Raw genomic sequence first — 15,933 nt, 5'->3', positions numbered from 1 at the left:
AGGGAGATTGAATATCTGCCTGAGTGGTTCCACAACAACCGCCTCTCACTCAATGTCAGCAAGACCAAGGAGCTGATGATTGACTTCAGGAGGAAACCAAGCATGTAGATACCACTACAAAGGATGCATGTCAGCGCCTTTATTTTCTTGGAAGCTTGCAGAGATTCAGCATGTCATCTAAAACTTTGACAAAGTTCTACAGGTGTGCCGTGGAGATTATATTGACTGGTTGCATCACAACCTGGTATGGAAACACCGATGCCCTTGAAGGGAAAATCCTGCAAAAAATAGTGGATGTAGACCAGGCCACCAGTGGTATAGACCTCCCTGAGATTGAGCGTATCAACATAGACTGCTGCCTCAGGAAATTAACATCCATCATCAAGGACCCCACCTTCCAGGCCCATGTTCTCTTCTCGATGCTGTTATCAGGAAGGAGATACAGGAGCCTCAAGACTCTAACCAGCAGCTTCAAGAACAAGTATTATCCCTCAACCATCAGGCTCTTGAAGCATTGGGAATAGCATCACTCAACTTCACTTGCCCCATCACTGGAATGTTCCCACAACCTATAGATTCACTTTCAAGGACTATTATCTCATGCCCCACATATTTATTGCTTATTTATTTTTTTTGTATTTCCACACTTTATTGTCTTTTGCATATTGTTTTTGTCTGCCCTATTGTGTGCAGTCTTTCATTAATTCTATTATGTTTCTTTGTATTTATTGTGAATGCCTGCAAGAGTTGTAATTCCTGCTGCTGTGTGTGAGGAGTTTGTATATTCTCCCTGTGACTGCATGTGTTCCCTCCCCCAGTCCAATCTCAGGGTTGTATATGGTGATATATCTGCACTTTTGACAATAAACTTGCACAAAAATCCCAGGAGATCATCAAGTTCTGAGATACTCAGACCACCCCATCTGGCACCAACAATCATGCCACGGTCAAAGTCACTTTGATCACATTTCTTTCCCATTTGGTCTGAACAACAACTGAACCCCTTGCGCATGTCTGCATGCTTTTATGCATTGTGTTGATGCTGCATGATTGGCTAATTAGATATTTGCATTAACGAGCAGGTGTACAAGTGTACTTAATAAAGTGGCCACTGAGGGTATTCTCTGTATGGAGAACTGCTACTCGTCTATATGTCTTGAAGTACTGATTCTTTTTTTATTCTACAGTTATTGGTAATCAATACGAGAGGCACCTTTGGATAATGTTAAGTATTCATGGTCTGCATGGTAATGTTCAGTTTATGTGTACCTTACAAAGCACCATCAGCAATCAATTTTCAGCTGATCTCTGACATACGCTGGGCATAATACAATTATGAAAGTGGAATATGTTTGTTGATAGATCTCTACATTCCCAGGGTATTTTTCTTTCCTTCTTTTATCTCTTTAAGGCAGAGAGAATCAGTCAGTCCCATTTCGTCAGGATGTTTCAGATTCTTACCACATTGCTTGCATTTTGACATACCTGATTAACAGGCATGAGGCACCCTCGACTCTTTAAGGTGATTGCTGTCAGGTTTCATGCAAGAGGAATTCCCCACACTGATTTGTATGCTTCCTGTCTCAAAGCCCTGCATTCCAAGTTGTTCTGAATTCAGATTTACTCCGTACATTTAAAATCATGAAAAAGATGCCAAATGTCAGGTTTGTCATAAGATCATCAGTTAGGCCAACATGATAGCGTAGTGCTTAGTGCAGTCGCTTTACAGTGCCAGCGATCACTGATTAGGTTTTAATTCCTGCCGCTGTGTGTGAGGAGTTTGTATATTCTCCCTGTGACTGCATGTGTTCCCTCCCCCAGTCCAAAGACATAACATCATACAGCACAGAAAGAAGGCCTTTGGCTCATCTAGTCCGTGCCAAACTGTTAATCTGACTTGTCCCATCGACCTGCACCTGGACCATAGACCTTCTTAACTGGGCTGCAAGCATCATTGTGAAATAGCAAAACATTTTAAAAGAGCGTGGATGCTTCCAGGACTTTTTGGCAGCCCGCAATCAACACAAGAGATCGTTCCTTGGTGACAATATGCGAGATTTAAAAAGAACTTGGGTGCTTTTAGGACTTCTCAGCAGGTTGCAATCATGACGGATTTATTAGGCATTTGACAGGTCCTGTGCCTCGCGCCAGTGAGGGTAAGATTTTGCAGATGGATGTGTGGCTGATGAATTGGTGCAGGGGACAAATTTTCAGATTTCTGGATCGTAGGGATCTCTACTGGGGAAGGTATGACCTGTACAAAAAGGATAGGGACGATGGCAGAACAGCAGTGGCTGGAATTTCTAGGAGCAATTTGGAAGGTGCAGGATAGATACATCCCAAAGATGAAGAATTCTAAAGGGAGGATGAGGCAGCCATGGCTGACAAGGGAGGTCAAACAGCATAAGTCAAACAGTCAAACGCTGCCTGGGCAGGGCGAAAAGCATTATCAGGGATGCATCTCACCCTAACCATGGACTTTTTACTCTCCTCCCATCCAGTAGGCGCTACAGGAGCCTCCGCTCCCGCACCAGCAGGCACAGGAAGGCTTCTTCCCTGAGGCTGTGACCCTGCTGAACCTCTCATCACAGCGCTAAGCAGTATTGCATCCTTACTGTACTGTCTCAGTACTTTTATATTTGTGTGCTGTAGCACTTTTTTTATTCACAGTTATTTTGTAATTAACACTATTGTTTGCATTTCTGGTCAGATGCTAAATGCATTTCATTGGCTTTGTATCTGTACTTGGCACAATGACAATAAAGTTGAATCTAATCTAATCTAATCTAATAAAAGGGCATATAATATAGTAAATATTAGAGGGAAGCTAGAGGATTGGGAAGCTTTTAAAAACCAAATGAAGGCAATTAAAAATCCATAAAGAGAGAAAAGATTAAATATGAAGGTAAGCTAGCCAATAGTATTAAAGAAGATACAAAAGGTTTTTCTGTATATATAAAGAGTAAAAGAGAGAAAAGAATGGATATCAGACCACTGGAAAATGACCTGGTGAGGAGGTGATGGGGGTCAAGGAAATGGCAGACGAACCTAAGTACTTTGCATCAGTCTTCACTGTAGAAGACACTAGCAGAATGCCAGAAATATGAGAGTGTCAGGGGATAGAAGTGAGTGCAGTTGCTATTTCTAAGGAGAAGGTGTTTGGGAAGCTGTAAAGTCTGATGATAGATAAGTCACCTGGACTAGATGGAATAGACCCTAGGGTTCTGAACCAGGAGCTGAAGAGTTTATGGAGGCATTTGTAATGATCTTTCACGATTTACTAGATTCTGTAATGGTTTCGGAGAATTGAAAAATTGCAAACGTCACTCTACTCCTTAAGAAGCGAGGGAGGCAGAAGAAAGGAAGTTACAGGCCAGTTAGCCTGATTTCAGTGGTTGGGAAGTTGTTGTGAGGGATGAGGTTTTGAGGTACTGTACTTGAAGGCTCATGACAAAATAGGCCAAAGTCACCATGGTTTCCTTAAGGGCAAATCTTGCCTGACAAATCTGTTGGAGTTCTTTGAGGAAATAACAGGCAGGATAGACAAAGTACAGTCAGTGAATGTTGTCTACATGGATTTTCAGAAGGCCTTTGACAAGGTTCTTTTCACATTATGTGTTAATGGTTTGCATGACAGAATTGATGGTTTTGTGGCCAAGTTTGCAGACAATATGAAGATAGGTGGAGGGGCAGGTAGTAGTGAGGAAGTAGGGTGTCTACATTAGGCAATGAAATGGCAGATGGGATATGGTGTAGGGAAATGCATGGTCATGCACGTAGGTAGAAGGAATAAAGGCGTAGACTATTTTCTAAATGGGGATAAAATTCAAAAATCTGAGGTGCAAAAGAACTTGGGAAATTCAGGCAAGAATCCCAAATTGCAGGATGAGTCAGTGGTGAGCAAGACAAATACAATGTTGGCATTCATTTTGAAAGGACTAGAATATGTAACAAGTACGTAACGCTGAGGCTTTATAAGGCATTGGTCAGACCATGCTTGGACTAGAATATGTAACAAGTACATAACGCTGAGGCTTTATAAGGCATTGGTCAGACCATGCTTGGACTATTGTGAGCAGCTTTGGGTCCCTTATCTATGAAAAGATGTGCTGGCATTAGAGAGGCTGCAAAGGAGGTTCATGAGAATGATCCCAGGAATAAAAGGGTTAACATATGAGGAGCATGTGAGGCTCTGCATCTATACTTCCTGGAGTTTAGAGGAATGAGGGGGGAATCTCATTGATAGAATATTGAAAGGCCAACTTAAAGTGGGTGTGGAGGGGATATATCCTATAGTGGGGGCTTCTTGGACCAAAAGGCACAGCCTCAGAAAACAAGTACATGCACTTAGAATGGAGATGAGGAGATATTTCTTTAGCCAGAGGGTGGTGAATCTGTGGAATTCATTGCCATGGATGGCTCTGCAGACCAAGTCATTGGGTGTATTTAAAGCAGAGGTTGATGGGTTCTTGATTAATCAGGGCTACAAAGGTTATGGGGAGAAGGCAGGAGAATGAGGTTGAGAGGGATAATATCAGCCATGATGGAATGGCAGAGCTGACTTGATGGGCCGAATGGCCTAATTCTGTTCCTATGTCCTATGGACTTCTGGTCTTATTCCTCCAATCCAAATTTCTCTTCAATGTTGAAATTGAACCTGTATCCACCACTATCAATGGCAGCTGATTCCACACTCACACCATCCTCTAAGTGAAAGGTTCCTCCTCAGGTTCCCCTTGAATATTTCACCTTTCACCCTTAACCTATGACTATATTACAGTTAGGGTTACTGTGTTGTGGGCATGTGTTGGTGCTGGAAGCTAAACGATACCTTTCACTGCATGTTTCAATATTTCAGTGCACGTGTGACAGATATAGCTAACCTTTAATCTCTCTTTCGGTTCCCACCCCACTCAAGCACTGTGACATAACAAAAACTATAACTCTCTCTCTCCCTCTCTCTCTCTCTCTCTCTCTCTCTCTCACTCACTCTCACTCTCACTCTCACTCTCACTCTCACTCTCACTCTCACTCTCTCTCACTCTCACTCTCACTCTCTCTCTCTCACACACTTTGTCTGGATCCTTTTACCATTCACTGTCTCCCAAACTCAATTCCCTCTCACTCTCCCTACCTGGCACAAACTTCTCACTTCTTACACCCCTTTTCAGTCAACCAATCTTCTCAAACTCCTGTCTCACCACTGCCCTTTTCCTCTTTATACCAGACATTTCTGCTCTCATCTCAGTCTAAGCAGTGTTTCGACTGAAACATTGACAATTCCTTTCCTCCCAACAACTGGAGTGGCGGTGGCTGAGTGGAGACGTAACAGATGTTTATAAGATTGTGAAAAGTTCGGATAGACTAGACAGCTAGTATCTTTTTACAGTGCTGGAAATTTCTAATACTGTACTAAAGGGCATGCATTTACAGTGACAGAGGGTATGTTCAGAATCAGAATCCAAATTAGTTTTATTATCACTAGCAAATGTTGTGAAATTTGTTGTTTTGTGACATTGGAGGCTACCCAGAGAGAATATAAGGTGTTGCTCCTCCACCCTGAGCGTGGCCCTCATCTTGGCACAAGGGTAGGCCATGGACTAACACACTGGAATGGGAATTAAAATGTTTGGCCACCAGGAAGTCCCATGTGTTGAATGGTGCAGAGGTGCACAACAAAGTGGTCCCTCAATTTATGACGGGCGCAATGTAGAGGAAGCTGCAGTGGGAGCACTGGACACAATAGATGACCCCAGCAGGTTCGCAGGTGAAGTGTTGTCTCACCTGGAAGGACTGTTTGGGGTCCTGAATGCAGGTGAGGGAGGAGGTATTATGCCATTCGGACTGGTTGCATCACCAACTGGTATGGAAGCCACAATATACTGGATCAAAATAGGGTTTTTTTTTACACAGTGCTGGGTGCCTGGAATGCAATACCAGAGTGGTGGTGGGGCAAATGTATTAGAGGACTTTAAGAGGCTCTTAGAGAATGGAGGGATATGGACATAGTGTGGCAGGAGAGATTAGTCTGTTGTGGCATTTTTTTTGTGTGTGCCATACTCTGCCAGAGCCTCGGCGACCACTTTTCCAAGTGGTTGTCTTGGAGGAAAGATTCTGTGTGTGGTCCCCCACGTCCTTCTCACAGCGCAGTCTTTTTTTTACGAGGCCGAGTTGCGAGCTCAACACTCAACCCGGCACGGATGGATAGTGGCTGTGGCACTTAAGGAGTAATTTAATTAGTCTAGCTCGAGATCAGTAGCCGAAGGGCCTGTTCCTCTGCCATACTCTTCTATGTTCTAGATGCCAATGGCAGCAAAAAACTACATTTCTTTTCATGTATGAAGGGAGCAGCAGAGCAGTCAGAGACCAGTCAGTTTCATCCAGTTGATGTGGAAAGATTTCAACACAATAATCAGGATCAAAATCAGCAGACACTTGAACAAATGTGGGATAATTAGAGTAAGCTGGTATGGATTTGTTAAAGACAAATTGTGCCTAACTAACTTGATAAGAGTTTTTTTTGATGAGGTAACATCAAGCCGATGCAGTTGATATGACATTGATGGACTTCTGAGAGCCATTTGATAAAGTGTTACATCGTAGGCTTGTCATGAAGATTGAAAGAATGGATTAGAGAAGGCTGTAGCAGTCGATAGTGAAAGCTGATGAATTCAAAAAGCTCCATACATAACTTCGCTGAATCACCATTGAGTACATGTACAAGGAGCACTGCAATGAAAAAGCACCATCCAGGCCATGCTCTTCTCACTACTACCATAAGATATAGGAGCAGAATTAGGCTATTTGCCACATTGAGTCTGCTACACCATTTCATTATGGCTGATCCATTTTCCTTCTCAGCCCCAATCTCCTGCCTTCTCCCCGTATCCCTTCGTGCCCTGGCCAATCAAGAATCTATCAACCTCTGCCTTAAACACACCCAATGACTTGGCCTCCACAGCCGCCTGTTGCAATGACTTCCACAGATTCACCAGCATCTGGCTAAAGAAATTCCTCCTCATCTCCATTCTAAAAGGACACTCCTCTATTCTGAGGGTGTGTCCTCTGATCTTAGACTCACCCGCCATAGGGAACATCCTCTCCACATCCACTCTGCTGAGGCCTTTCAAAATTCGATACTCTATTGGGAAGAAGGTATAGAACTAAGCCACCAGGTTCAGGAACAGTTATCCCCCTACAACCATCAGACTCCTGACCAGCACAGATAACTTCCCCCACCTCAACGCTGAACTGATTCCACAACCTACACACTCACTTTCAAGGACTCGACAAGCCGTGTTCTCAATGCTTACTTATGTGTTTATCTTTCTACAGTACTGTGCAGGAACCTTAGGCACATATATCTAGCTAGACTGCCTCAGACTTCAGCACAGTACTGCATTTGTCAACGTGGTAGGGAAAGCTAGTTTGTGGGATGTTGGGGATGGTGAGTATGGGGCACCGTGGGAGGCTGTGGGACAGGTGGCAGAGCTGGGGGTAGGGGGTGGCACATGTGCAGACACACCCAGCCCCGAGACACCAGGCAAGGTCATTTGATTGCAAACAATTGGTTTATTGATCATTACAGAATGTCTTTCTGGTGCTTCCCACTCCCTTCTCCTTTTCCAAACAATGATCCCCCTCTACCTGCCTTCTTCCCACTCTCAGTCTAGAATAGAGTCCTTTATCAGAATGAGGTTTATCACCTCTCACATATATCATGATATTTTTTTTTGTGGCAGCAGTACAGTGCAATACATAAAATTACTACAGTACTGTGCAAAAGTCTGAGAAACCCTAGCTTACTTATGTGCCAAAGACTTCTGCACAGTAGTGTGTTTATTTATTTATTGATTGATTGATTGACTGATTGATTGTATTTGCACAGTTTGTCTTCTTTTGCACATTGGTTGTTTGTCGGCCTTTGTGTGTAATTTTTTATTGATTCTATTTTATTTCTTTGTTCTACTGTGAATGCCTGCAGGTAAATGAAACTTGGGGTGGTACAGTACATTATGACATATATGTGCTTTGATTATAAATTTACTTTGAACTTTGAGGAGCACACAGTGTTCTCTGGTGTGCTGGCCAATACTTACCTATCTTTCAATATCGCACCTGGTAACAGGAGAATAAACCCCCTCACCTGCATCACTGGAAAATAAGGCATCAGTTTAACATTGTAACCCATGAACAGCTCTTCAGACCGTGCAGTGATCCTTCAGCATTACAGTAGGATTGGCTGGTAGGCTGCGTGATGCTCCATCTATGAGCTGAGGTGACTTGATCTTCTCCAAGGATCATCACCTTGCCATCGTGGAGAGCCTTGAGATCAAGAGAGTGATGTGATCTAGCGCTTAACTCCTGATAGGCTCACCCATGGTGGTGAGGTCAAGGGCAGGTTCTGGACAAAGAGCGATCCAACCAAGACCTCAATGGTGGAGCTGGCAGAAGATGATGACACATCACAATGGCAGTGAAGACGGAGGAAGGCTTCAGTAGTGAAGGGTCCTCACTCATCTTGTATTCCCTGACTCTGATATGTCAGGGACAATGTGATGACTGCCCGAGGATCAGTCTCCCCACGCTAAACAAAGTCATGCACAGATGTTCTCCATTAAGGGAATCCACCTTAACGTCCCAGTTATGTAGATCCTGGATTAGCTTCTATAGCCACTTCAGGACCCATCAATGGACAATGCCTTTGGAAAACATCATTTTCAGAAAGGGGAACATTCTAAGTTCAAAGTAAATGTATTAGCAAAGTACATAAATGATACCATATACAATCCTGAGATTCATTTTCTTGTAGGCATACTCAATAAATCCACAGAATAATAACCATAACAGAATCAATGAAAGACTGCACCATCTTGGGTGTTCAAACAGTGTGAAAAAGATGGCACCTGTGAAAGTGCAAAAAGAAAGAAATAACAATAATAAATAATTAAGCAGTAAACATCGAGAATGTTAGATGAAGAGTCCTTGAAATTGAGTCCATTGATTGTGCTAACATTTCAATGATGGGGCAAGTGAAGCTGAGTGAAGTTATCCCCTTTGGTTCAAGAGCCTGATGGTTGAGTGGTCTCGAATCAAAAAGGATAACTTTGACTGACCTCAGAAGTCACAAGAAGCAGGATACTGGGGTTACCAGTGACATCTGCGAATCTTTGCGAGTACACTGGGGAAGTCAGGGACCAGTGTCTGTAAATCCACAAGTCCACTGGAAACTGGAGGCTGAAGATGGTCTGTCCTGGAGTCAGAGGACTGTGTATATGTGTCGTTGAGAGGGAGGGGTGGAAGAATGTGGCTTATTTCACTGTTATTACTTTGTTGCCTGGTATTTGTTTTGTTGTGTTCTATGTTGTGCTGCTAGGATTGTGGGCATGCTATTTTGGCACTGGGATGTGTGGCAACACTTGCGGGCTGCCCCCAGCATATGTTGGTTGTTAATGCAAACGACAGACTTCACTGTATGTTTTGATCTACATGTGATAAATAAATGAATCTGAATCTAATTACTTGGCTGGGTTTGAAAGAGCTTTCCAGCTCTTCTTGTATATGCACAATTATTCCGTGGAGGTTCTGACGCAGGCAAACACCAAGCATGCACGATAATTTTTAGAAGCATGTTTTTCTTATGATATGTTGATAAACAAACATATCAAAATAGACACCATTTACGAACCCACTAAGAGCCAAAGAAACATGAGCCAATAGATTTCAAAGGTAATCTGAAAGGGTAACCAATCAGGACCGAGGCAAGCAAAGGGTGGGGGGTCTATATAAATGCGAGCACTCCCAGAGTGAAACACCAACCACTGTGTACCGAGGATGTCACCTTGACTGGTGATGAAACAATTACAAGCGAATTCCAAATTGGTGAACACTGCTGCATCAAATGCCTCAATCCGGGCTCCCAATATTCATCACCATCCTATAAAAAGCTAAGTTTTAAAGTGTCCTGACAAGATCTCTGTTTCCAGCATCTGTTAAAATAGATCCCAGGGTGTCCTTGTCAAATTAAATGAGATGGTCAGGGGCTACATTAAAGAATTTTTACGGCTCCCCAAAGGTCTTAATGGTGGTATTTTGTATTCTAGGTGTAGGGATGGAGGTTTATCCATCTCCAGCTGGAGACTCAGATCCCTCTGCTGATTATAAAAAAAATATGGACTTTAAGGAATCCAAGGATTTCTTAATCAGCTGCTCAATATCACCGAGCACACAACATCCTGAATGATTACACAATCTTACGAAACATTATAAAATAAAACTGTCCTTAAAACCTCTGAAAATATTGATCTTCGAAGGGCGAGATAGGGAACCTGTGAAATAAAATTGCTGTATTTCTTGATGAGGAGGAAGTCCCACACCTTCTTGTTTTCTGAAAATTAGGGATCACGGTTTCATCCAGAACCCAAGGAGACAGTAACGTTAAACTAGCGGTGGGTTAGTAACAGAGCCCTGTCCACGACTTGGATCTTAATTCCTTTTTCTAACATGTAGGTCATAGAGTCAAGAAGCACGGAAGCAGGCCCTTCAGCCCTGTTGGTCCAGGTTGACGAGACACTTACTTAAGCTGGTCACATTTGCCATTGGCCCATATCCTTCCAAACCTGGGGTCCACGGACCCTCTGCTTAATGGTATTAGTCCATGGCATAAAAAAGGTTGGGAACCCCTACACTAAACCTTTCCCATTCATGTACCTGCCCAACTGTCTTTCAGGTGTTGCTAACGTACCTGCCTCTACCACTTCCTTATTCCATTTATAGGTCACCCTAGGTGAAGAAGATGCCCCTCAGATCCCCATTAGATCTCTCCACCTCACCTTAAACCCGTGCCCTCTTGGTCTAGTAACATAGCAGTTTGCACCTCACTTTACAGCGTCAGCTGTAAGATTGGGTTTCGACTCCCGTGCTGTCTGTAAGGAGCTTGTTCGTTCTCCCTGTGACCTTGAGGGTTTCCTCTGGGTGTTACGGTTTCCTCCCATACTCCAGAGACCAGTGGTTGGGGTTGATGGGCATGTTTGCACTGGAACCATGGCGATAACTGAGTCCAGCCCAGCACATCCTCACTGATTCGATTTGATGCCTTGCACTGTATGTTTTGATGTACATGTGACAAATAAAGCTAATCTTTAATCTAAACACAAGAGATTCTGCGGGTGCTGGAAATCACACACACAGAGTAATACACACGAAGTGCTGGAGGAACTCTGGGTCAGACAGCATCTGTGGAGGGGACTAAAGAGCTGATGTTTCAGGTTGAGGTCCTTCATCAGCCCGAAACGTCAGCTCTTTATTCCCCTTTATAGATAGGCTGAGTTCCTCCAGCATTTTGTGTATGTTAATCTGTAATCTAATTATCTTGATTTCTCACCCGGAGATAGTCTGTACACATTCACCCAATATATGCCTCTCTTGATCTCTTGTTTTATACAACCCTTATTCTCCTATGGTCCAATGAATAATGTCCGAAACTACTTGTCATCTCTCCGTAACTTACTCAATAACTTTGGTTTTAAAACTCCCTCTTAGATATCTGTTGTGATCACCGCAGTATAAACCACCCCTGACGGTTCATAGAGGAGTTGACTAACTGAATTAAATCCACCAAGAGGACGTTGATTAAGGTCTTAATCCTCCACGTAGAGAGACCTTTCGTGTCAGTCTTCTGAAACACAATATTAAATTGAGCCTGTCTAAGTGGATACGATATTCTACTAAGACCAAGACAAACATTATTATAGATTCATCAGGTCAGGAGGTCAGAAGAGATTGTTTCTCATCAGTTCAGTTTATAAAGCAGCATTGTGCTTGGGCTTTTAGTGGAGAGGGCTTAAATTGCACTTGAGCGTTGAAGGCTGCAGTTTATCTTGTGGTTGGCTAGCAGCTCTTAAAATAACATTTTAATAGAATAGCTATTTTCAAAACCCATTACTAATCTCTTATAAATCTAACAATTGCTCCCAGCCATTCCTTTTCTCTGCATCCATTCGCGTTTAGATATTCCTTTTGCAATTCTCAAATCCCAGAGTTCCAATGAGAAAATTCACAAATATTTAAGTATTAAAGTTTTAAGTTGCAGCAGTCCATCAGATTTTTTTTGACTGAACTGTCAGCAAGGAGACCTGAGGGCAGGTTGGTGCAAGTTGTGAAGAATAGTCTGTTGTGAACAACATGAAGAATCGTCCTTTTTTGCTGTTAGAGGAGGTGTTGCTTTTGCAGGTCAACGTACAAAATGCTGGAGGGACTCAGCAGGTCAGGCAGCATCTATGGAGGGGAATAAGCAGTCGACATTTTGAGCCAAAGTGAAATGAAGGGGGAAGAAGCTAGAATAAGAAGGTAGTGGATGGAGGGGAAGGAGTACAAGCTGACAGGTAATAGGTGAGACCAGGTGAGGGGGAAGGTGGATGGGTGGGTGGGAGGGGAATGAAGTGAGAAGCAGGGAAGTCAAAGTCAAAAGTCAATGTAAATTATTATCAAAGTACATATATGCCATCATAAAGATTAATTTTCTTGCAGGCATACTCAACAAATTTATAATTGAATAATAACCATGAGAACATGAGACCATAAGTTCATAAGATATAGGAGCAGAATTAGGCCATTTAGCCCATCGAGTCTGCTCTGCCATTTCACCATGGCTTTCCAGTTTTCCTCTGAACCCCAGTCTCCTGCCTTCTCCCCGACCAATCAAGAATCTTATCAACCTCTGCAGTGAATATACATAAAGACTTGGCCTCCACAGCTGCCTGTGGCAAAGAATTCCACAGATTCACCATTCTCTGGCTACATAAATTCCTCCTCATCTTCATTCTAAAAGGATGCCCCCCTATTCTGAGGCTGTATCCTCTGGTTTCAAACTCTCCCACCATAGGAGGCATGTGTGGGCACGTGGCCAAGTGGTTAAGGCATTGGACTAGCTACCTGAAGGTTGTGAGTTCGAGCCCCAGCCAAGGGAACGTGTTGTGTCCTTGAGCAAGGCACTTAATCACACATTGCTCCGCGATGACACTGGTCCCAAGCTGTATGGGTCCTAATGCCCTTCCCTTGGACAACATTGGTGTTGTGGAGAGGGGAGACTTGCAGCATGGGCTGTATGGTCTTCCATACAACCTTGCCCAGGCCTGCGCCCTGGAGAGTGAAGACTTTCCAAATGCAGATCCATGGTCTCGCAAGACTAACGGATGCCTTAATAATAGGAGACATCCTCTCCACACACATTCTATCAAGGCCTTTCACCATTCGATAGGTTTCAGTGAGGTCACCCCTTATTCCATAACAGGATCAATTAAATAACACACCAACTTGGGCATTCAACCAATGTGCAAAAGACACAAAAGAAGGGGTAGGTTCAAGGGAGGATGTGAGAGGTAAGCTTTTTACTCAGAGAATGGTGGATGTCTAGAATGTGTTGCCTGATGTTGTGGTAGAGGCAATTGCATTAGAGACTCTTAAGAGACATTTGGATAAGCACATTGAAGTAAGGAAGATGGAGGGATATGAACATGGTGTAGGTAGGAGGGTTAGTTTGGGCATTTTGATGTTCTTTTTAGCTGGTTTGGCACAACATTGTGGGCTGAATGGCCTTTTCCTGTGCTGTACTCTTCTATGTTCTATGTTCTGTGCAAATACAATGAGAAAGAAAGCATTGTACTAAATAACTTAGCCATAAGTAGTGAGAACATGACATGAGAAGTCCTTGAAAGTGGTTGAGGGAAGAATTCAGTGTTGGGGTGAGTGAAGTTGAGTGAACTTACCCCTTTGGTTCAAGAGGCTGATGGTTGAGGGATATTAACTTTTGTTAAACCTGGCAGTATGAGCCATGAGGTTCCTGTACCTTCTTCCTGATGTCAGGAGTGGGAAGAGAGCGTGACCTGGGTGGTGGGGGTCCCTGATGATGGATGCTTTCCTGCAACAATGTGGTAACAACGAGGTGATAGGTGGAAGAGATAAAGGGCTAAAGATGCAAAAACCTGAAGGCACGTGCCACCTGGCTCAAGGACAATTTCTACCCCACTGTTATAACTATTAAATACTTCACTAGTGTGATACGATCGACTCTTGATCTCAAATGTTTCCTTGTTATCAGAATCAGAAGCAGGTAAATCATGAAATTTCTCTGGTGTTCTTTTTGTCCTTGCTTACTACCCCATGAGCCTCCACAACCAACACATAATTTTCTACAACTCTTGCCATCTTCAATGGATCATATCACTAAACACATCTTTACCTCTCCTCCCCCACCACTTCGCACTTTCTGCAGGGATCACTCCCTCCATTCGTTCATCCCCACTAATCTTTCTCCTGGCCCTTATCCCTACAAGTGGAAGAAGTGCTACCCACTTCCTCCCTCACGTTCATTCAGAGACACAAGCAGTGATTCCAGGTGAAGAAACACTTCATCTGCGAATCTTTTGGGGTTGTCTACTGTATCTGGTGATCCCGATGTGGCCCCCTCTACATTGGTGAGATCAGACACGAATTGGGAATCTGCTTTGTCGAGCTCCTCCACTCCATCCGCAAAACAGCAGGATTTCCTGGTGACCAACCATTTTAATTCCATTCCCCATTCCCATTATGATATGGCCTCCTCTTCTGACACGATGAGGGCACTCTCAGGTTGTAGGAGCAACGACTCATATTCTGTCTAACTAGCCTCTAACCTGAATGCATGAACATCAATTTCTCCAGCTTCTGGAAATATTTTTCACCGTCCTCCTTCCCTCTTCTTCAATTTCCCATTCTGGCCTCTAATCTCTTCTCCTCACCTGCCGATCACCTCCCTCTGGTGCCACTCTTCCTTCCCTTCCTCCCATGGTCCACTTTCCTCTCCTATCCAATTTCTTCCTCTCCACCCCTTTGCCTTTTCCACCTATCACCTTGCAGCTTCTTACTTCAACACCCCCTCCCCACCCACCTGGTTTCACCTATCATCTGCCAGCTTGTCCTTCTTCCCCTCACTTCACTTGTTTATTCCAGGATTTTCCCCCTTCCTTTTCAGTCCTGATGAAGGGCCTCAACCTGAAACGTAGAATCTTTATTGATTTCCATGGATACTACTTGACCTGCTGAGTTCCTCCACCATTTTGTGTGGTGTAGGTTATGAAATTCATTGTTTTATAATCTTTCTCCTTTTTTTTAGCTGCACATTTCTCTGTGGCTGTGACACTTTATTCTGCAGATTGTTTTTTTTTACCTTATACTGTAATTATATGAAGAGTAGGCAAGGCAGGCTTTTCACTGTACCTCAGAACATGACCACAATAAACCAATTCCAATTCCAATTCCAAAACTGGCTTGGAACCAACGAAGTTGAATTCAGAATTGGAATTGTCAGTTAGTTTCCCCTGCAGCTACACTATGGTGTGGAATTGTGCAGGGCAGTTTTGCTGGTTGTGGTATTGATGGCCAGTCTGTGCATCAAGGCTGATAGAAAATTTCAGCACAGATGAAAAGTGATGGATGTCTTCGCAGTTTCGTAGTGTAGAGATGAGCATCTCTGCTCCACCCACAAAAAGCAGTATTTCCCAGTGGCCAAATATTTTAATTCTGACCCCATTCCCATTCTGACTATTTATTTATATCTGCATTTGCATAGTTTTGTTGTCCATTGGTCCTGTTTACAGTTGCTGTTCTATAGATTTGCTAAGTATGCCTGCAGAAAAATATCTCAGGGCTGCTTGTGATGACATGTATGTACTCTGATAATAAATTTTACTTAGAACTTTGAATTTTTTTTGACAAGATGAGGCTACTCTCAGGTAGGAAGAGCAACAACTCATATTCCGTCTCGATAGCCTCCAGCCTGATGGCATGAACATCGATTTTTGTTTGATCAAGAATGATCAAATTGTAATGCTACAAAAGGAGTCCCTTCAGCCTATTTGAACTGTGCTGGCTCCTGTTAGAGATATTTTGTCAGTC

General features: G+C 43.3%; 1 protein-coding gene across 3 annotated transcripts in view; it reads left to right on the top strand.

Annotated features, from left to right (window-relative positions):
• Positions 1–15,933, top strand: part of LOC134357131 (MICOS complex subunit mic25-like) — an 814,525-nt gene that overhangs the window by 594,265 nt on the left and 204,327 nt on the right. The gene's annotated exons all lie outside the window — the stretch shown is intronic.

The sequence above is a fragment of the Mobula hypostoma genome, chromosome 15 (assembly GCF_963921235.1).
Source record: "Mobula hypostoma chromosome 15, sMobHyp1.1, whole genome shotgun sequence".
Classification (NCBI taxonomy): Eukaryota; Metazoa; Chordata; class Chondrichthyes; order Myliobatiformes; family Myliobatidae; genus Mobula; species Mobula hypostoma.
Note: the sequence above shows the minus strand (reverse complement) of the source record. Positions and strands in the feature narration are given on the sequence as shown.